Genomic DNA, 21,761 nt, shown 5'->3' on the forward strand with positions numbered 1-21,761 from the left:
GAAATTACAGAGTTCCTTTATATCCCCTCTCTCCCCCAACACTTTGCTCTATTATTATGTACACTTTTTTTTTCTTAGAAACAGGGTCTTGCTTTGTCACCCAGGGTAGAGGGTACACTGCCGTCCTAAAGTCCTGGGCTCAAGGGATCCTCCTGTGTCAGCCTCCCGAGTAGCTGGGACTATAGGTGCAGGCCACCATGCCCTAATTTTTAAACTTTTTGTAGAGATGGAGTCTTGCCATGTCGCTCAGGCTGGTCTTGAACTAGGCTCAGGCCATCTTCCCACCTCAGCTTCCAAAGTGTTGGGATTACAGGTGTGAGCCACTGCTCTGGGGCTATTATTAATATTTTGTATTGGTATGGTTCATTGTTGCAATTGATGAACCAATATTAATACATTATTATTAACTGAAGTCACATTAGGGTTCACTCTGTGTCTTACAGCTCTACTGGTTTTGATACAGAATGTCACCTACCCACCATTACAGTATCACAGAATATAATTCTACCACCTTAAAAATGGCCCATGCTCCACCTATTCATTGTTTCCCCCAAGTATGCATTTTTAACAGACATGCAAGTAATTCTCTTGCAGGTAGTCAGGCTAAAACTGTGAGAAATGGTGCCTTAAATCATGAGACCTGGGTGGAAGAACTGTAAGTTAGATTGTATTCAGTTTCCCTAAGAATTGGTTGACTATAATGTGGCTACACTGTAACAGTAATTTAAACTTCAAATCCTCTTAGTAACTACTCTTGGCCCACTCTGCGTTAGGGGACAATGTCCACATTAACCTAGGTTGAAGCTAATCCACAATGTTTCCTCCATCTCTAATCAAGGCTTGATAAAAGTTGTTACTACTTTAAATTTCTTCTACAATATCAAGGGACTCATGGTCTTGTAGTTAAATGCCTACCGGCCTCAGGACAGTCCGACTGTTGGAAACTCACATGGCTGGCAAGTGTCAAAATATTATGGACAACACACAGGTAGCTCAGCGTGGCATCATAATCAGATGCTCTTCCTCTGGAAAAGCCTTCCACATTGTCGACACAATCTGACAGAAGTGGATCCTGGATGAGTAGATCCTTCAACATATTCTGCAATGGTTTCTACATTGCAAAACTTGTCTGTTTGCTATAAACCAATCCAGCAGTGGCTCATAGCATTGCTACAATTCACATGTTACCCTGAATTTTAGCACATAGACTCAATCTCACCACTGCTTTGGTCTTGCTTTCACCAAACTCCTAGCAGAGAGATTGATCAAGTGGAGAATTTCTGCATGGTGGTAAAACATACTAGCAAGCTTTGTGTGTCTTTTGGAAAATGCATTCTCCTGAGCACTTCTAGTACACTGAAACACACCTGCCAATCATCATCTGTGGGCTGCTAAGTCTTATCGTTCCTGTGATTTCTGTTACGGCTCCCCAAGCCTCAGAGTGCTCTGAGACACAGGCTCACTGTTCACTTTAAGTCAGCAGAATTTATGCTGGCTTTGAGGATTGTATGTTCCCTTTGGAAGATGACTAGAGCCTATAGGGGTGGGAATCTGACATCTAGTGTCTGTTTCTCTTCTGGGTTCATGCAGACACCCCCAGGTAACAAAGTCTACCAAACTGGGGAGAAATCAGCTGGCACTTTGGCTTAGGTTCATGCAAGTTTTACCTTGTCTTTTCCAGACTGCAGCTGAAAGAATGCCACGGTGTACTGAGAAGAGACAGAATGAGAAGGTGACTAATTTGTAATTGTGAGACAATTCCCTCTGTAGACAAAGGTAAAAAGCAGGCCTTGGGAACATCACTCAAGCTCAGCAAACAACTAGATTTCTGGAAGCACTGTGGAGAGGCTGTAAGAAGGGCTCACGTAGAGTCACAGGTAGGACTTTGCCCAGAGGAGGCCTATGTTTAAGGTGGTGGCATTTGTGCAACAAACATTTATGTAGCACCATCTGAGAGGCAGGCACTAGCCTGGGTATTGGGGATATAAGAATCAGACTCAGTCCTTGACCTTGAGGGGCTTAGTGTCGGCTTGGGGCAAGCAGATGTGTAAATATTTGCATGGGGTTCAGTAAAGGCCAAAGCATAGAGAGACACCAGAAAAGGCTCCTTAGAGAAAGAAAACCTCCCATAGCATCTTGAAGGTGTCTGCCAGGCAATGTTGGGTTGGGGGAGGGAGATCAGGTAGTTCACACAGACACGCATGTACAAATACGAAGGACCCAATATGTAAAGTGAACTCGGTGTGTGGTTTTCTATGCTAAGTTTCTACCAAGCGATATTTTTATCAAGACAATGATTATTCTGGGCACTTATTCTAAATGGGATTCAAAAAATAAACCACCAATACCAAGGAAATAGATATATAGACCTTTGGCCTTCAAGGGTAGAGGATTAAGCAAAACTAGGTGACTATGGGATGCTCAAATTACCTGCCATTGAGTCCACAAGAATAGTAGACATGACAGCTGACAACATGAAATGCTGGCCCTGGTCACTCATCCAGATGTCACCTTCAGAAACTGTACACAGGCAGCTGAGAACACTAGTTGTCTGTAGGAATGATCCTATCTCTAGGGAGGGAGCAGGAATTTGAAAAGTATGTTCAAGGTCCAATGTTTCTGATAATGCATTCTGTAAAGTTTGACAAAATTTGAGTTGTTGTGGAGCTACTAAAGATACAGTGATTCTGAAAAGCCACATCTAATTTTACCCTCCAGCTCTGCACCTCCTTAACCCCCAAACACGGTGTGAGATCTTTCAGGAGGGGGCATGACATTTAAAAAGAAAAAAGTTTGGGCCAGGCACGGTGGCTCATGCCTGTAATCCCAGCACTTTGGGAGGCCAAGGTGGGCAGATCACCTGAGGTCAGGAGTTTAAGACCAGCCTAGCCAACTTGGTGAAACCCTGTTTCTACTAAAAATACAAAACTTAGCTGGACGTGGTGGCACGCACCGGTAATCCCAGCTACTTGGGAAGCTGAGGCAGGAGAATTGCTTGAACCCAGGAGAAGGAGGTTGCATGAGCCAAGATCGTGCCACTGCACTCCAGCCTGGGTGACAGAGTGAGACTGTCTCAAAAAAGAAAAAAGTTTCAAAAACATTGAGTTAAAATATGTGAGGATGGAAACTAGTCATTTTCTTCCTGGAGAGTTCAGATTTTGAACTAATTAAGGTACCAGATTTCTGTATTAACAGAAACTATCCAAAAGTGTGTTGTACATCCACAAAAGTTGCATATGATACATTCACATGGGGGGAAACAAGGCTGTGGCTGGGGTGTTACAGGGGGGCCCACCCATGCCCTGAGCAAGGAAAGGGAAATCTCACAGCTCTCTCTTTGGAGTGTAAAAAGCTTTTTTATACCCTGCAAAATGGGTCCCAAACCCATCCCCCCATCCCCTTGCCCCCTAAAAAGCAAGCAGGCCATGGTAGAAAGTCTTAAGATAAAATCCTACAGTGAAAAGGCACCCTACGCAAACCACAGGCCACAGGAAAAGAGAACAACCACTCTAACCTCTTCAGCTGGGCACGTACCAAATAACCCCCTGCCCCTTGCATGGTGAGCAATGGAAAAACGCCCTTTTCTACGAAGGTTGGCAAAAGTGTATCCTACTCAAAAACGTGCCTGTGGGGCCAGACATGACACAAACTCCCCGAAACCAGATGATGTGCTTTCAATGACTAAAACACTTGTGCTTATCTTCACCAGGGCATGTAGTGTTCCCACACCATGATGTTCTGCCTCATCTAGCATATTAATGTTAAATTACAGGATGTCTTTTAGATCATCTCCCCCACCTCCCACTTGGGGACACCACACTGAGAAGGTGCTCACTCTAAAACCTCACTTTCAGTGCAACAGAGCATTGAGAAAAACATCCATGATCGGCAGTTTCACGGAACTGCAGAATATTAGATCTGGGGGGATTTCAAAGATTACTTGGTTTAACGGTTTTTCAGATGCAAAATGAAGACTCAGAGAATTGGAGTGATTTGTCCAAGGAAACACAAGCAGAAAGAAGTCACAAAGGTTTTTTTTCATTTAAATGTATTTGTATGTTCAGTAAATCCCTTTTTCTGTCTTTTATGATAAAATGCAAGCTTGGCTCCTTTATTTCACATTTATTATAACTGTTGGCTTGTGTTTCTTCTTGTGCTCCAGACTTCACCCAACAAGTTCAATAAAGGTAGCTCTATTATTATTATTTTAGAACCAATATTTTTGCTTCAAAATCCGCAGTCCCTATAACTGTACCTTCAACTCTCAAAATAGGTGCCTACCAAGTGTCTCTTGGTGTACTGAAGAAAGAATAAATAACAATCAACAATTAAATTGTTGGAGTGGGCACAGTGTCCGTAATCCCAGCACTTTGGGAGGCTGAGGCAGGTGGATCACTTGAGGCCAGGAGTTCAAGACCAGCCTGGACAACATTGTGAAAACCCAGCTCTACTAAAAATACAAACATTAACCAGATGTGGTGGTACACGCCTGTAATCCCAGTTACTTGGGAGGGTGAGACAGGAGAATCACTTGAACCCAGGAGGTGGAGGTTGCAGTCAGCCAAGATCATGCCACTACACTCCACCTGGGGCAACAGAGCAAGACTCTGTCTCAATAAAAACAAAGAACTGCTTTCACTGTAGTCCTCCCTTATCTGTGGTTTCACATTCCACGGTTTTAGTCATCCACAGTCAACTGTGGTCTGACATTTGGTGAGTATGTTACAATAAGATATTTTGAGAGAGAGAGAGAGACCACATTCACATAACTTTTATTAGAGCATATTGTAACAACAGTTCTATTTTATTGTTAGTTACTGTTGTTAATTTATTTTTTTTGAGACAGAGTCTCGCTCTGTCGCCCAGGCTGGAGGGCAGTGGCACGATCTCGGCTCACTGCAAGCTCCACCTCCTGGGTTCACGCCATTCTCCCGCCTCTGCCTCCCGGGTAGCTGGGACTACAGGTGCCCACCACTGCGCCCGGCTAATTTTGTTTTTGTATTTTTGGTAAAGACAGGGTTTCACCGTGTTAGCCAGGATGGTCTGGATCTCCTGACCTTGTGATCTGCCCGCCTTGGTCTCCCAAAGTGCTGGGATTACAGGCGTGAGACACTGCACCCGGCCAACTGTTGTTAATTTCTTACTGTGCTGAATTTATAAATTAAACTTTATCACAGGTATGTCTGTATGCAAAAAACTCCCATAGTTTATATAGAGTTAAGCACAATCTGCAGTTTCAGGCATCCACCGAGGGTCTTGGAACATATCTCCTGTGGAAAAAGGAGGAATAGTGTATGTATATTTTATGTATTAAGCATCTGGAGAATACAAAGAGAAATGAGATGCATCCTTGCATCTGCTTTAGAAATAAGTCAAATACTATCAATAGTAGACTTTGATACAGAAAGGGTCCAAAAATGACTTCCAGGAAGATGTGGACCTTCCAGGTCTCATTTAAGGGATAGCATGGCTCCAGCAGAGAGTCCACCGTATTGGGAACAATGTTACTGTCACACTCTAGGGCATCCTGAACTTGAGCTGAAGCGAGTTCCATTTCCCCACTGTATTTGATTCTTAGAAAAGTGAAAGCAGTATAGTGGGGAGCTCAGTTTGAAAGGCAAAAGAACTGTGTTTCTCTTTTAGAATTTCAACATGTATAGGTCAGGACAGTGCCACAGGTGTGTTCACAAGAGGGATAGGGTGTTGCACAAACTGTGTGGATGAGCATGCTTCTCCCTGTAGGAAGGCAGCTGCTGGAGCTCTGGAGGTAACCTGGGCATGAGACACTCAGAAGTCAAGGAGCCAAGCACCCAGGCAACCCAGCCAGCCTGCGGACAAGGAGAAGCCACGGCAGGTGTGAACAGGGTGTGGCAGGGGCGCCCTAGCAGCAGCCGGAGCACTCTGGAGGGAAAGACAGGCTGAGAAGTCACCGAAACACAGGCCAATGACCTCCAGAGTAGAAAGCAAGCTATGGCCAGTTGTCTATAGGACACTCAAATTACCTTCTATCAGTGCACCAGGAGCTGGTCATAGTGGCTGCCTGATACTACTACACAGAACAAATAATGGGGTACCTTTTTTCACTCTTTAACTTGTTCAAACACTTCCGCTTCCACAAGAAGGTAGACAGATAAGCTAAAGTCATAATTCAAATGGAACTGAAGGCAAAGCAGAATTCCCTAGGCTCTGTATATTGAGAAAGCACATTCAATAGTAAAACATTTTTACACTTTAAAGACCTATTGTTAAGGCTGGGCACAGTGGCTCATGCCTATAATTCCAGCATTCTGGGACGCCAAGGTGGGTGGATCACCTGAGGTCAGGAGTTTGAGAGCTCTGGAGGTAACCTGGGCATGAGGTAGCCTGGCCAACATGGTGAAACCCCATCTCTACTAAAAAAATACAAAAAATTATCCAGGTGCCTGTAATCCCAGCTACTCGGGAGGCTGAGGCAGAAGAATCACTTGAACCCGGCAGGGGGAGGTTGCAGTGAGCCGAGATCGTGCCATTGCACTCCAGCCTGGGCAACAAGAGCGAAACACTGTCTCAAAAAAAAAAAAAAAAAAACACCTTATTGTTTTCAGCATACAAACTCTAGGTAGTAAAGGTCATGAACATCTTAGCCAGTGTGCAGACACTGTGTTTCCAGTGGTCCTCATACTCTCTTATCTGGACTGTAGCCACAGTCTACTTCCTTATCTTCCAGATCAGAACCTGGGGTAGGAGGGAGATGTGCACACTTTTTGTATTTATTAGAAGGAGGCACGGGTTAAACATTTTTCAGAAGAAACATCTTTGGTGCCTCTGCTATTGCCCCCAGGCTGGCATGACCTGTGGAAACCTGACATTCCAAGGAGACTCTTATCTCCAGAATACAATACCCAGTCTGCTCTGTCTATAATCGAGCCCTAATGATCCCTATGGGAATCTGGACACCCTGAATCATACAACTGAAAGATCTTTGAAAGATCACCTCTGTCTCCTTCTCACCTCACACAGGAACCCCTTCTGTATTATCTGGGATACATAGTTTTCCAGATTCTGAGTGAATATTCCCAGGAACAGGGAGTGACAGGGCTCATGTCCTTGCAAAACTGCCTCTAGTTTTGACAGGTGTAATTCTGGGCACGTTTTTCCTTATGTTAATTAATGGTCACTTGGTGTCTAGGCAATACAAAACCTAAGTCTAACTTCTATCTATGGTTCAAGTTTGGTCCACTGGAATCTACTGCTTTTCTAAGTACTTTCCATGCCAAGCCAATATTTGTACTTTCTACAAACATTTCTATTATGTTTTGGGGTTTGAATCCTGTACCTTCCTTGTTACCCATTCCTAAAAGAACCTCTGCCTCATTCTGAACCCCTTAAAACCTAGCACCAAGAATAAAACAGAGCTTGATATTGTCTAGCTAGCAGAAAATCTGTTGCCTCCCATATTCTTATTGTATGAATCCATTTGAAAGTTAGGCTTTGTAGAGCTCTAAGGAAAAGTAAGAAAATCCTCAGGTCTACAGAGCCTAAAGGGCAGCAGGTGGCAGCACCAAGAGAACAGGCTTGGTTGTCAAGCTTTCTGAAACTGGTCGCACCCTTTAGTAGCTGTATGACCTTGGACAAGTGACTTCTCTCATCCTCAGTTTTCACATCTGTAAGATGGGGACAATCGCATGCTATAGGCCTTCCAGGATTTCTACAAGAATTCAATGAGATAATGCCTGAAAAGTACCTGCCACGTATAAAGTACTCAATGAACACGAGCTGTATTATTAATAGCAGCAGCAGCACTGCTCCTTCTATCACCCCCTTTCTCTCTCTTTTCGTTTCACTCATATTACCAAGCATACACAACAGGTCTGGTAGAAGAAGTTGGAAATGTGAGAGAGTAAAAAGACACAATCCCTCTGTTCAAGGATATTCTGGTCTGGGTGACAAACAAGCCCAAAGAACCTAAGAGAAGCCATCTGGGAGGTGTTACCAGGTGTTTGGAAACTCAGAGGAAGGAGACTATTAATGTCCATCAACGTGTATCAGTGAAGGCTTCCTATCTGCAGTAGACTCTTGAAGGACTGTGGCAGGTGGGTGGTAATTGATGGGGAGGAGTTTATGGACAGAGCAGACTCATGCAAAGGCTCAGTTACAAGAGCATGGTATCCGTATCAAGGAAAATGTCTGTGGTTCAGAGTGGCAGGAACAGGATGGCAGTTGGAGAGGGGAGAGGGTGGGTGGTCAGGGAGGGGATGAAGGAGATGGCAGGAAATGAAGAAATGAGGCTAGGTAAGTCGATCATTTGTTAGCTTCTCAAATGCAAAAGGAGAGCCCACGATGAGCCATGCTCTGTGCTAGGCACCAGGGATACACAGTGTCCAAGAAAGACAAGGCTTGTGTCTCCACGGAGCAGACACTCTAATGTGAGACTATGGGGGGAGGGCCTTGTATATCACGCTGGGTGGTATGGGAATATATTGTTGTGAACTGTATTTGCCACAGATGATCACAGCAACATCTCTGATCCCACATGCAAGGTGAGCTTGCCATCCTCCCACTGACAGGAAGGATGCACCTTCCTCTCGAATCTGGAGGGCTCATGACTGCTTTGACCAATACAGTATGGCAGAAGGGACAGTCTCCACCTTCCAAGGCTAGATGATAAAAGGTGAGGCAGCTTCTGCATTGTTCACTGTACCCTTTGTCCTTGAGCTCTGAGCTCCATGTAAGAAGTTTGCCAATCCCCAGGAAGCCAAGCCATGTGGAGAGGCTGCAGCCGTCTTAACCTTCAAGTCATCCCAGCCCAGGAGTGAGACGTGGGAGTGAACAAACTTTGGAGTAACTTGAGCCTTCAGTTATCAAGTCAATGCTAGCCCTGGTGTTTTCCAAGCTGAGGCTCCAGACATGGCAGACCAGACACATGCCATCTCTGCCGTATCTTGTCCCAATTCCTGGTGCAGAGACCCCGTGAACATAATGAAATAGTAGTTTCAAGAAGCTAAATTACAGAGTAATTTGTTGTACAGAAACAGTAACTAAAACAGAGTTTACTGAACAGGCAGTGAAGAGCCACTGTGGAATGTAAGCAGAGAATACAATCAAATTTGTGCTCCAGGAAGAGCTCTCTCACCATTGTGTGGAATGGGTTTGTTGGCATGGGCATTGGGATCAGAGGAAAGGAAATTGGTGAAAGGATGAATTGTCACCATCTGGGTGAGAAATATGAGCGGCAAGATGAGAGAAAAACCATAGTAAGAGATAAGAAATGGAATCCATCAAACTCAGTGACTGGCATCCCACAAATAAGGGAATGGAAGAGTCTAAGATTCTGGGTTCTGGCTGTGGGAAAAAAATGGATGGTGGAAACACAGAAGAAAAACAGATTTGGGGGAAAGAAGAGCGATTACATTTTAGACATGTGTACACAGCGTCAGTGAAAGTACTGAAATAAGTGGTTGAATTCAGGCTCTGAAGTCAGGTTGTCCAAGTTTGAGTCCCAGCTCCCTAGCTCACCTTCCAAGGCTAGAGCTCTGCAACCTTGGGCAAGTTACCAGTGTACCCCCCAAATCCCTGTGTCCTCATCAGGAGAATGGGAAGAGGAGTTCCTAGAACACAGAGATTAAGGTAGGAGGCCAGGTCCAGTGGCTCACATCTGTAATCCCAGCACATTAGGAGGCTGAGGCAGGTGGATCACCTGAAGTCAGGAGTTCGAGACCAGCCTGACCAACATGGAGAAGCCCCGTCTCTACTAAAAATACAAAATTAGCCAGGCATGGTGGCGTATGCCTGTAATCCCAGCTACTCAGGAGGCTGAGACAGGAGAATCCCTTGAACCTGGGAGGCGGAGGTTGTGGTGAGCCGAGATTGCACCATTGCACTCTAGCCTGGGAAACAAGAGTGAAGCCCCATCTCAAAAAAAAAAAAAAAAAAAAAAAAAAAAAGTAGAAAGAGGCCAGCTGTAGTGGCTCATGCCTGTAATCCCAACATTTTGGGAGGCTGAGACAGGAGGATCGTTTAAGGCTAGGAGTTTGATACCAGCCTGGACGACATAGCAAGACACCATTTCTACAAAAAATGTTTTAAAAAAATTAGCTGGGTGTGGTGGTATGTGCCTATAGCCCTAGTTACTCAAGAGGCTGAGGCAGAAGGATTGCTTGAGCCTAGGAATTCGAGGTTTCAGTGAGCTATGATCATGCTACTGCACTCCAGCTTGTACAACAGAGCTCTTAAGCTCCTGTCTCATTTAAAAAAAAAAATTGAGGATGAAAAGAGATAATGTATATAAAGCACAGTGCCCGGCATTTAAAAGTGCTCAATAAACAGTAGCTGGTTGTGTTAATATTATTACAATGGTCATTGTTATTAACTGTTCTATATACTTGGTCAGAGGCTAGGCAGGTTCTTTGTACCCGGAGGGCCTGGCTGCAGGGCATTAAATGAAAGCTGTTCCCAAGGAGCCTCACATACAAATCTGGTGCATGGTTTAGCCAACTGTAAAGTCCGTGTCAGCTTCTAAAATAGCGACACCAGCTTGCAAAGGAGTGAGAAAATCCAGTCTGTTAGCTGTCCTCAATCTCTGTCTCTCTCCGTCTCTCTCAACGGTTGAGTGGTTTTAATTAACAACTCCCACAGAGTATGGCAAAAGTCACTCGATTAATAAAGCTCTAACTTGCCGTGCACGATTCTGAGGTCTCAGGGTGGTGCTGAGCTTGTAATTGTGGGTTTTGTTTGGGTTTGCTGTGGGTGAGGGTCTGAGGGAGTGGAATTTCCTCAGAGAAATTCGGGTACTATGTCTAGAAACCGTAGGTGACTGAAATGCCCACTTTCATGAGATTTAACAACAGGAAGCCACATTGCGGTAAGGTGCTTTGGTAAATCACCGTGCAGAATTGGCTCTTGATCTGAACTTTCCTGCCTCTGAGCACCTCATCGGTTTTCATTTCCAGCACACACAGAACCAGTTTTGCCCCCATTCACTTTCTGCATAAGCACTGGGGAATGTTGACACAAGTGTTTCTCATGCTACAGTAAAGACCTGTGACATTTAATTGAAATTAAACACATAATATTGCTTTCGAGGCAAAGAGAAGTATCTGCCTCTGCCCCTGCCACAGCCTCCATGGTCCTTGCACAAGCATTCTCCAACTATTTTTTTAAGTTCCTACGTAACTCACTCCTCTGTGCCTTACCCTTCCAAATGGTAATTTCAGGTCCCTTCATAACTCCTTCAAATGGCACTGGGAGTATCTGCGGCTTCCGACATTCAGAAGGTGCACGCTCTTCCTTTTTGGTCTTGCCTTCCATATACTCAGATATTCAGAGTGTGGTGTCTAGCTATAGTAAATTGCCATCCTATAGGGTGCTCGGGAGCCCAGGCTTTGAATCAGCCTGGCTGAATGCTCGCTTCCACCAGTTACTGTCTGTGTGGCCTGGCCAAGTAACTTCACCTCTCAGAGCTTCGTCCCCTTGATTGTAAAAGGAGGACGAGAAACAGTCTCTACTGCAAAGAACCAATGGAAAGAGTAAGTGAGAAAAGCATGTAAAGAGCTCAACACAGTGCCTAGCACATAATAAAGTCTCCAAAGCAGTTAGCGATTATGAATTACAGTGCCACCACGGCAGGACTGGCAGAAAGTCATGGGTTAGCAGGCGCTGTTGAGTCCTCTGTGGCCTTCCCCCTTCTCTATAGAGCCAACACCACATTTATTTCGTCCCATGTTTCAGACAACTTGAGTTGACTTCACCCTTTAAACTTCACTGCTCAAGTATGTGAGATTTCTAATTTCGAAACAGATGACTGGATGATTACAAGCACAAAACTCTGGGAAAGGGATACAAGACTCCAGTGATGCAGTGGAGATAACCACAGACCCTGTCTCCCACTGTTCTCAAGATCAAGAAGTGAATGTGGGCTTGATTTATAGGTAGAAGGCTCTGGAGACAAACTTGGGGCCTCTCCTTAGGCTCGGAATCTTATTTCACTTCTGGGTCTCAAAAATCATCAGCTCTCTGGAGGTGTCCATGCCAGTGTGTCTGTCTCACTCTGCAGTTATTTCAGGATTCAGAGGAAAGGTCAAAACCTCCATTTCTCAGGGATATTTCTTACCAGGACCCGGGGGACGCAGGAAGGGATGCAATGATTCTTCCAAGGCAGGCATAGAGTCTTGATTTGTGGTGATATCCCAAGTAGGGTGCATTAGCTTTGAGCCCTTGCAGATGTTCATTCAAGCTGATGTGTTGCTCTCTTTGACCCTGGGCCACAGGTGAGCTGCCTCCTCCCTCAGATGACTCATTCCCACTGATCATATGGCAAGGCCTGCTTACAGGCTGGGATGGCTGATTTTATGTGTCAGCTTCACTGGGGCACGATACCCAGATATTTGGTCAAACACTAGAGTCCAGATATTGCTGCAAAGGAATATTTTAGATGAGACTGACAGTTAAATCAGTAGACTTTGAGTAAAGCAGATCATCCTCCATAATGTAGGTGGGTCTCATCCAATCAGTTGAAGGCTTTGAAAGACTGATATCCTCTGAGCAAGAGGGGATTCTATGTCCAGACTGCCTTTAGATTTGGACTGCAACACTGACTCTTCCCTGGGTCTGTCAGCCAGTAGGCAGGCCAACAGGCTGAGAGACCCAGGGAGGAGTTGATGTTGCAGCTCAAGTCTAAAGGCAGTCTAAAGGTAGAATCCCCTCTTGGCCCGCAACAAGGGCACCTGAAGATTTTGGACTTGCTCAATGATATGACCAATTCCTCTACACACGCATACCCCATACCCACACAAACCTACACACACCCTACTGGTTTCATTTATCTGGAGAACCTTGACTAATTCACAGACCAACTCTGACCCAGCCAGGATCTATTTGGTCATTGTGCTCAAGAATAAGATGTGCCTGACATCATCTTAGTAAATGTCCTAAATAAAATAAAAGACTAAAAAGGCAAACAGATGTAATAACTCCAATAGGGCTAAAGGAGCCACCAGGCTACCTGTGCCAAACACTTTACAAACACCATCTCCTCTACTCCTCCTCACACACCTGAGAGGTGCACCACAGTTTAACACATGGGAACAGAGGTTCAGGAAAGGAAGTAATTTCCCTATGGTCACAGCTGCCAATCAAGAAATAGGAAGTCAGGTCTTCTGCCTCCAACTCTAAAGTTTCTTCCATTGTACATTTCTTCTAGAACAGCATGATGAGAGGTTCATGAGGTCCCAACAAAACTTAAGCTTCTTATCTTGATCTAAGCACAGGCACACATGGCCTTCTGTTTTGAGTCTTTCAACATGGGCTGACTGTCTCAGGGCCAAAATACTCCCAACCTCATCCAAATGTTTCTTTTCATATTCACCTCAACTCGAACTTGGTATTCTCCAACCTTCCCATCATAAATCTGTTGAGCTACTCTGTAGCTGCCGGCCCTTGAAAAATACTGGGAAGGGTATTTTCAACTTGAGTGATCTACATGCTTAAGATAAAAATAAATACAGGCCAGGCACAGTGATTCACACCTATAATCCCAGCACTTTGGGAGGTCAAGGTAGGAGGACTGCTTGAGCCCAGGAGTTCAAGACCAGCCTGGGCAACACAGTGATACCCCATCACTATATAAAAAGGAGAAAAAAACTAAAATTAAAAAAAAGAAAAGAAATATGGACTGGGTTTTCTAGATGAGAACTATGCAAAGGCTTAGCAGGAAAAACAGGGGTGCTCAGGGACTGTCTGTGAGCCCCCAGGTCTCTGTCTTCCAGGCCATTTGCATAGTACTGAGTAGAGAAAGAAGATACCTGGAGACCACTGCTCTCCAGCAGAGAGGGTGGCCCTGGGCTGGGCATAGCGGTTCACACCTGTAATCCCAATACTGTGGGAGGCCCAAGGCAGGTGGATCACTTGAGGTCAGGAGTTTGAGACCAGCCTGGCCAACATGGTGAAACCCCATCTACTAAAAATACAAAAATTAGCTGGGTATGGTGGCATGTGCCTCTAATCCCAGCTGCTCGGAGGGCTGAGGCAGGAGAATCACTTGAATGCAGGAGGTGGAGGCTGCAGTGAGCTGAGATTGTGCTATTGCACTCCAGCCTGGGCAACAGAGCAAGATTTTGTCTCAAAATTAATTAATTAATTAATTAATTAAATTTAAAAAAAGGGTGGCCCTAGAGGATGCGGAACAGCAGCAACTACAGCAAAGCAACAAAAGCACCAAAGTCACACTGGGATTCCAGGATATAAAGGGAAAGTGTCAATAAAATGGTAGGTCATTTTTTCAACTCTTCCATGGGCTTAAGACAATTAATAACAATTACCCTCTAGTGTCATTTTCTTTATTAATAAAAATAATATAAAGCCAGAGTGTGGTAGTTAGATAAGATACCTAGCACACAGAAGGAGTGCCATACATGTCAGCCCCCACAAGCCACCCGGAGCTCCAGAGTAGGATGGAATATGTTTTTCCTGCACACGTAAGCACACTTCACTAAGTGTGAGCTCATAGGCCCCCTGGTAAGAACCTTGAATGATCAAAAGTTGGCACAGAAAGTAGAGTATCAAATGGTCCCGCTTTAAGAACAAATCACTGACTCCTCCTCTTGTCCATCAAGCCCCAGGGCACCGTCAGGGGCCTGGAACTGACTAGACACTTATTAAATACTTGCCAACTTGATTCAACTAACATGCAGAGTCTCGGTCGTGATGATTAATGGACTTAAGGTGGAATTTCCCTTAGTTAAACACCTGGGCCAGTCTGAGTAACGCCCAAATGCTGACTGTGTTTTGTTGATGCTGCTTACCAGTGAAGAGCCCCAGAAGGGCAGGAGGTCCGTTCCAACAAGACAGCAGACGGTCCAGATGGTGAGGGGGGAGAAGGAGCGCCTTGCTAAGCATGATTAGTCACAGCGGGCTTCTCTCGCCCAGCACGGTAGCTGTTGGCTGGAGGGTATCGTGTTCATGCTGCCCACGTGAGCATCAGTTATGGTCTTATGTCTAAGAAGAGGTCTCACTAGCTTCTTACCCACTGGGGTTTGGGGAAGAGTCACGGGAGGAAGAGTATGATATACGTTGAGGACTTTCATCCTGCACCACACACTGAATTTGGTTATATCAGATCGAATCTAGGAAACATCCTCATTATGAGGACAGTTTGGAAGGGTCTGCAATGCTGCAGGCACTGGGCTAGCACTTTGTCTGTGTCACCTCAGTCAACTGTCACAACTCCAGGTATTATTATTCTCATTGGCAGCTAAGCACAGTGGGCTTCCCAGAAGGGGAAAGAGAGAACATACAAGGTCCCCACAGGACCTGCTCTAGTTTCAGATCCACTTTGGAACCCCCACATTTCGCCTCTTCATGGTAGCATTCACCACCATCTGCCTTGGGTTAGAATGAACTATTGACATGCAGGGTGGTCTTCCCCACTGGGCCCTGAGCTCCTCTGGGGGCAAGAGTTGGCAGGCTGTGGGACTGGGTTTTCCTAAGGCTCCTGAAATCATATTCTACACTCTCCTTAAACATTCAGCCAGCCCTGGTCTGGGGGTTGCCTGGAAGGCCTGAGACAATCTGGGGGCACAGGGTGGGTGCTAACATGCAAGAGGGAAGGCTAGGAAATGACAAAGGGTCTGAGGATAGACACCAACTATTTCCCAGCAGTTACAACACAGGCTGGAGCTTGGAAGCCATCCTTATCTTCTCTGTCTCCTTTGCGTCCCCTGTCTAACCGGCCCCCACATCAGGCTGAGTTTAATGTAAAAAGTGTCTTTAAGCTCATTGTGCATCTGTTCCCCTGGCCCTGGCCTTACCCAGCCCTGTGCCTCTGCTGCATGGTCTCTGGAATAGCTTCTAACCTGAGCCCACTGCCCCCCCGACCTCCATCTTGAATCTGCAACCCACCCAGGCACCAACCTCATAATAACACGGCAATACCTGTATGTCCTCATGCCACTGGTCTGCCTGCGCCCTTGTTTATCCTGCGAGGCCCAGCTCACATGTCCTCAAGGTGCCACCACTGCTGCTGGTAGTGATAGTGGTGGACAATATGGTAGTGAACCCTGCTGAGTGCTTACAGCATGCATGCCAGGCACTGGGCTGAGAGTGCACACCATGATCTCACTGCAACCTCATATCAAATCTATGAGATGCGCACAGTGGAATTAAATAGGTTGCTCAAGGACACACAGCTAACCAAGGGGTAGAACCAGCCTGGACTGCAGGTCAAACTCCACAGCCCACACTTCCCACCGACCCTCACCTCATGGTAAGGGTGTTTGTGTCCCAACACGAGCCATCGCTTCCTCACTGGCCTCCTTCGCTCACCACTCTTACGCTGACCTACACAGTGCCCTGTTGCATGATCCTCCCTTCACAGCATTAGGATCTTGGCAACTTGGTCTTATTCATTTCCCTCGGCCTCAGTGCTTTTAGCATAGTCTCTAGCATATAACAAACTCAATACACACTTTTTACAGGGGATTTTACTGCTTTTTGCCTGGAGCCTTCCCAGAAGGTAGGCCAAAGGAAAGGTTTCCAGTGTCCAAGGCCAGAAGAGCCTGTGCTTTGGAAAGCTACGGGAGGAGGAGGACATCTGAAAGGTGGGTGGCAGGCGGGGAGCAGCCCCTTTGGAGGCCTCTCAAGAAGGGCCTAAGACTTCCTTCTCCCAAAGCACCCACTTTTGTTCCCTTCTTCTTCTTCCTTCCCACAGGATGCAGGGGTGGGAGGGAGGCAGGAAGGGATTCAAGCCTCAAAGCTAGATAGGAAATTCCCAGGAAATCGAGGCCCAACCCTGGTTTCCTGAGAAGACAAGACACCCATTTATTTATTTTTTCTCTCTCTTCCCCATAAATTACTAAGCCAGCATTTGCCATTAGACATCTGTGGCAGTGTAGGCTGCCCACATCAAAGCTGGACCACACTTCATTTCTCCATGGGGCTGTCCCCCAGTAAATCTCTTTTTAATCCAGGTCTCAGCATGCTAAGTCTGTCATCACCAGCAGTGGACAGAGTGCACATGGGAGTGCTGGAGAATTTCTCCTCCTCCAGCGGGCTGGCAGCTCAGTTATTCTTTCTCCTCTGATGAGACTGCCTACCCAGATGCCAATAAGGGCTAGTAGATTTCCTGTACTCAGTACATCAAATGGGTCCACCGTGGAGGGAGAAGAGGTGTTCAGTTGATGCTGCCCCAGCCATCAGGGATGACTGATCTTGGTAGCCAGAGCCATCCATCTGCCAAACCAGCCATGTCAGATGACATCACAACCACGCAGAGAAAGCTGTCATTTTTTCTGCAGCACTTGGGGAAATTAATCTTGCCCCCTGCATGACTCTGTGCTTGCTTACTCTACCTAGAGAGCTGCTTAGGAAAACAGGGACCATTGTATTTGCCTGGGATATTTAACACCAAGGAAAATATCAGACAGGGAAAAGTATTTATGATTTCTATGAATTCATACACTATTAAGAGCTGTCAGAAATAGACACTGAGGGAAGCAGAGAGGCACGGAAAGACCCCTAGACTGGATCCGGCCCAGCCACATCACCAACCTATTGGGCTGCTCTGGGCCTGTACTTTCCCCTTGGAGCCTCGTTGCATCTTTGAAGTTTGTCTGTTTTTTTTTTTTTTTTTTTTTTTTTTTTTTTTGTGAGACAGAGTCTCGCTCTGTCGCCCAGGCTGGAGTACAGTTGCCAGATCTCAGCTCACTGCAAGCTCCGCCCCCCGGGTTTATGCCATTCTCCTGCCTCAGCCTCCCGAGTAGCTGGGACTACAGGCGCCGCCACCTCGCCCGGCTAGTTTTTTGTATTTTTAGTAGAGACAGGGTTTCACCGTGTTAGCCAGGATGGTCTCGATCTCCTGACCTCGTGATCCGCCCGTCTCGGCCTCCCAAAGTGCTGGGATTACAGGCTTGAGCCACCGTGCCCGGCCAAGTTTGTCTGTTTTAAGAGGAGGGCAGTGCATTAGCGGCAAGTGACTTGCGGTGACATAATGAGAAATGTATATTTGGTCTCTGCTCCTCGTGTCTGGCACAGAGCTCCTAAGTCTTCGGAATTTCTTGATAGGGCTAAGAGGAGCATCTTTTGTTATTCATAGCAAACCCCTTTCAAACATACCTGGGCTTATGCTACTGTGGTGACTCTTGGAGGATAGGAGCTGGTTGCGAGACAAGCCAACCATGTGATTAGAGCATTGGAACTTTCATCCCTGCCTTCTGACCTCCAAGACAGTAAGGAAGGGCTGGAGATGGACTTAATTGCTAATGGCCAATGATTTAACTAGTCATAGCTACATAAGGGAGTCTCCAAAAAACATTCAACTATGGGACTCAGTGAGCTTCCAGGTTGGTGGACACATGGGGTGCTGGGATGATGGCACTCATGGAGAGGGCATGGAAGCTCTGCACCACCCCCACACCTTGCACTATGCACCTCTTCATCTGGCTGTTCATTTGCATCCTTACCATATGCTTTAAAACACACCAGCCACAGTAAATAAAAGTGTTCCCCTGAGTTCTGTGAGCCATTCTAGCAAATTACTGAATGTGAGGGAGGTCATGGGAACTCCTGATTTTCAGCCAAGTTGGACAGAAGCGTGGGTAACCTTGGGACTTAGGACTTGTGATTGGCATCTGGAGAGAGACAGAGAGAGAGAGAGAGAGAAAAAGAGAGAGAGAGAGAGAGAGAGAGAGAGAGAGAGAGAGAGAGAGAGAGAGAGAGAGAGAGTATGTGTGCGGGGTGGTGGGCGGAGTGTGGCAGTCTTGTGGAACTGAGCCCTTAACCTGTGGGGCCTAGGCTAACTCCAGGTAGATGGTGTCCAAATTGAACTGAACTATAGGACAGTCAGCTGGGGTAGGAGAATTGGTTGTGTGGGGAAAGCAACCCACACATCTCGTGTCTAAGTGCTGTGAAGAGAGAGTTTCCATTCATTTGCGCCAAGCCCTATAGATGGGTCTGTCCACACAGCTGAGTCTTTACCTTTCCTTGACAGCTCAATCTTCCTAATCCCACTGAGACCAGCCCACTGGCTGGCTGGCAACCTGAACTTCCCAAGCCTTCCAAGAACACCAAAAGCCAAGATCATTTCAGTGGGATCAGCTTAGAGAAACAAGAACCTATCCTTTCCAAATCTCAAGATGCCTGCCACACCCTGCTGGAACCTGCCATGAATCAGTGCCTTTCAGGACAGCCTCTCCTAAATTCATTTATCTTGGCTCCAGGGTGCGTTAGGCTGTAAGGAGTACTCTGGCTTTCTCTCCTATCAGTCTGCCAGAAACAACAGCCTATCAAGGTCACTCCAGGTCTGGTCTGGAGAGATTCACTAGATAAGAAAGAGCCTTTCATGTTATTAATCTACCCCCTTTGACTCAGGGTGCTGCCTGCTATGTTCTATGCTGACTTGGTGAGAAACACCTCACACATTTGTCCCATAATGTTCAGTGAAGGAAAGAAGAGATGAACAGGGGCATGTCTATCTTCCATCAGTCCACACGGCAAATGTTCCTAGTTCTGTTTCTCCTGTACTGATAATGTCAAGCTCACAGGGTTAGAGGCAGTCCAAAATGACAGGGCCCAGAAGAAGAAAGACATGTGGCTAGGTCCTCAAACTCAATGGGGCTACAATCATAGGCACAAATTCATTTAGAGAAATATGGTTGGCCTTGCCATTCTTAAAGTTAGTTGTAGCATTCACTTGATTTTTTTTTGAGACAAGGTCTTTCTCTCTGTCACCCAGGTTGGAGTGCAATGGTGTAATGACACCTCACTGCACCCTCAATCTCCTGGACTCAAGTGACCCTTCCACCTCAGCTGGGACCACAGGAACATGCCACCACGAACAGCTTTTAAATTTTTTGTAGCAACAGGTCTCACTACGTTGCATAGGCTGGTCTTGAACTCCTAGGCTCAAATGATCCTTCCATCTCAGCCTCCCAAAGTGCTGGGATTGCAGATGTGAGCCACTGTGCCAAGCCAGCAAATATTTATTGACTACTTACTATAGAACAGGCAGGCACTGTGCCAGCCAATGAAGAGACAGGAGCACTCAAGACAGATTTGACCTTAACCTTTAGAACTTACAACAGGTTTGGGTTTTGTCTTTCCTATCTCATATATATATATATATACACACACGCACACGCATACATATACACACATACACACGTATACACACACACATACATACAAACACTAATAAACTAATTCTGATGTAGTGCTACCAGGGCTAATACAGATACAGCAAGTATCAAGGAAGCATACAGAAAAGTCACTACCTCTGCTTGGATGGAATCAGAGAGATGACTGACAGGCAATAAAGGAAAAGATAGGCTGGGCACGGTGGCTCACACCTGTAATCCCAGCACTTTCAGAGGCTGAGGTGGGCGGATCACAAGGTCAGGAGATCAAGACCATCCTGACTAACATGGTGAAACCCCGTCTCTACTAAAAATACAAAAAATTAGCTGGGTGTGGTGGCAGGCACCTCTAGCCCCAGCCATTTGGGAGGCTGAGGCAGGAGAATGGTGTGAAACTCAGGAGGCGGAGCTTGCAGCGAGCTGAGATCATGCCACTATACTCCAGCCTGGGCGACAGAGCGAGACTCCATCTCAAAAAAAAAAAAAAAAAAAAAAAAAAAAAAAAAAAAAAGGAAAAGATACAGGGCATTATACATGCTAATGATGCATGAGAGCATGAAGCACCCTCTTAAGAACAAATAATACAAACAAAAATAAAGCATAGCAACTATCCATAGAGCATTTACATTGTATTAGATGTTATAGGTAATCTAGAGATGATTTAAAGTATATAGGAGGATATACATAGGTTATATGCAAATACTACGCAATTTTACATGAAAAACTTGAGCATCCACAGATTTTGGTATTTTCTGGAGGTCCTGAAACCAATCCCTCATGGACACTGAGGGATGACTTTAATTGATTCAGCACGAATGAGTTCCTCAATTTCTGAAGAATGGAGTCTCCCAGCAGGCATCTGTGTCCATATTTGCCAATGGAGTAGTTCCTACCACCAAAGAGGGAAAACAGCAGCCCCTAAAAAGCCACTGTGGAAGATGAAATGCTTACACCCTGGTTTGTCTCCGCACTAGGCTATTGATCAGCCTCATTCTCAAAAGCTAACATCCTTAGCCCTAAATATCACCAGCCAGGAAGGAGCTTTAAACCAACACAATGACTCACAGTGAAAAGCAATTGAAACCACAGCATCACATCCTCTATCAGCCACTAGATGGACACCTCAGGCTAAGTTGGCTTTCTCCAAGTGTTCTGTAAATAGAACCATTGAGCTTCATATCGTGTGGTAGCGAATTATATAAGCATAAGGTCCTGTCAGGGTAGGCATCAAGAACGAACAGACCATTCTCAAAATATTAAATACCTGCTATGTCCCAGTCTCTGGGTTTAGAAAAATAATGAGTGCTGTCTGCCTGCTAGGAATTCCAAGTTTAGTGGAGAAAGACACACACACACACACACGCACGCACGCACAACATTTCTTATGCATCTCAGATTCTTGCCTGTTCTTTTCAAGCTCCATCTCTAATATTCAAAGGTTAAGAACTTGTTCCAGTTCACTTGGCAGAGCCAGGATTAAATCTCAATTCTGTTTGCCTTTTAAGATCATCCTCTTTCCTCAATACCATCCAGTGCCTCTCAAACATTTCCCATGCAAAGTGAAACGGTTATATATAAGGGTAGGTGTGAACCAAGACCATCAGAAACACGTGAAACAGAGCTAACTCTGACTGGGGGAGTCCCAGAGGACATCACAGG

The 21,761-nt window shown here is 45.7% G+C and overlaps 1 protein-coding gene and 1 long non-coding RNA gene across 2 annotated transcripts in view; one reads left to right on the forward strand and one right to left on the reverse strand.

Annotated features, from left to right (window-relative positions):
- LOC115893583 overlaps positions 1 to 5,891 on the forward strand; it is a 50,277-nt gene extending 44,386 nt beyond the window's left edge. The window contains exons 2-3 of the long non-coding RNA XR_004053640.1: positions 1,682 to 1,732; positions 5,743 to 5,891. This is a non-coding gene — a long non-coding RNA (uncharacterized LOC115893583). The remainder of the gene's footprint in view (positions 1 to 1,681; positions 1,733 to 5,742) is intronic.
- Positions 1 to 21,761, reverse strand: part of NAV2 (neuron navigator 2) — a 411,604-nt gene that overhangs the window by 150,192 nt on the left and 239,651 nt on the right. The window lies entirely within an intron of this gene.

Source organism: Rhinopithecus roxellana, chromosome 15, assembly GCF_007565055.1.
Source record: "Rhinopithecus roxellana isolate Shanxi Qingling chromosome 15, ASM756505v1, whole genome shotgun sequence".
In the NCBI taxonomy this organism is placed as follows: Eukaryota; Metazoa; Chordata; class Mammalia; order Primates; family Cercopithecidae; genus Rhinopithecus; species Rhinopithecus roxellana.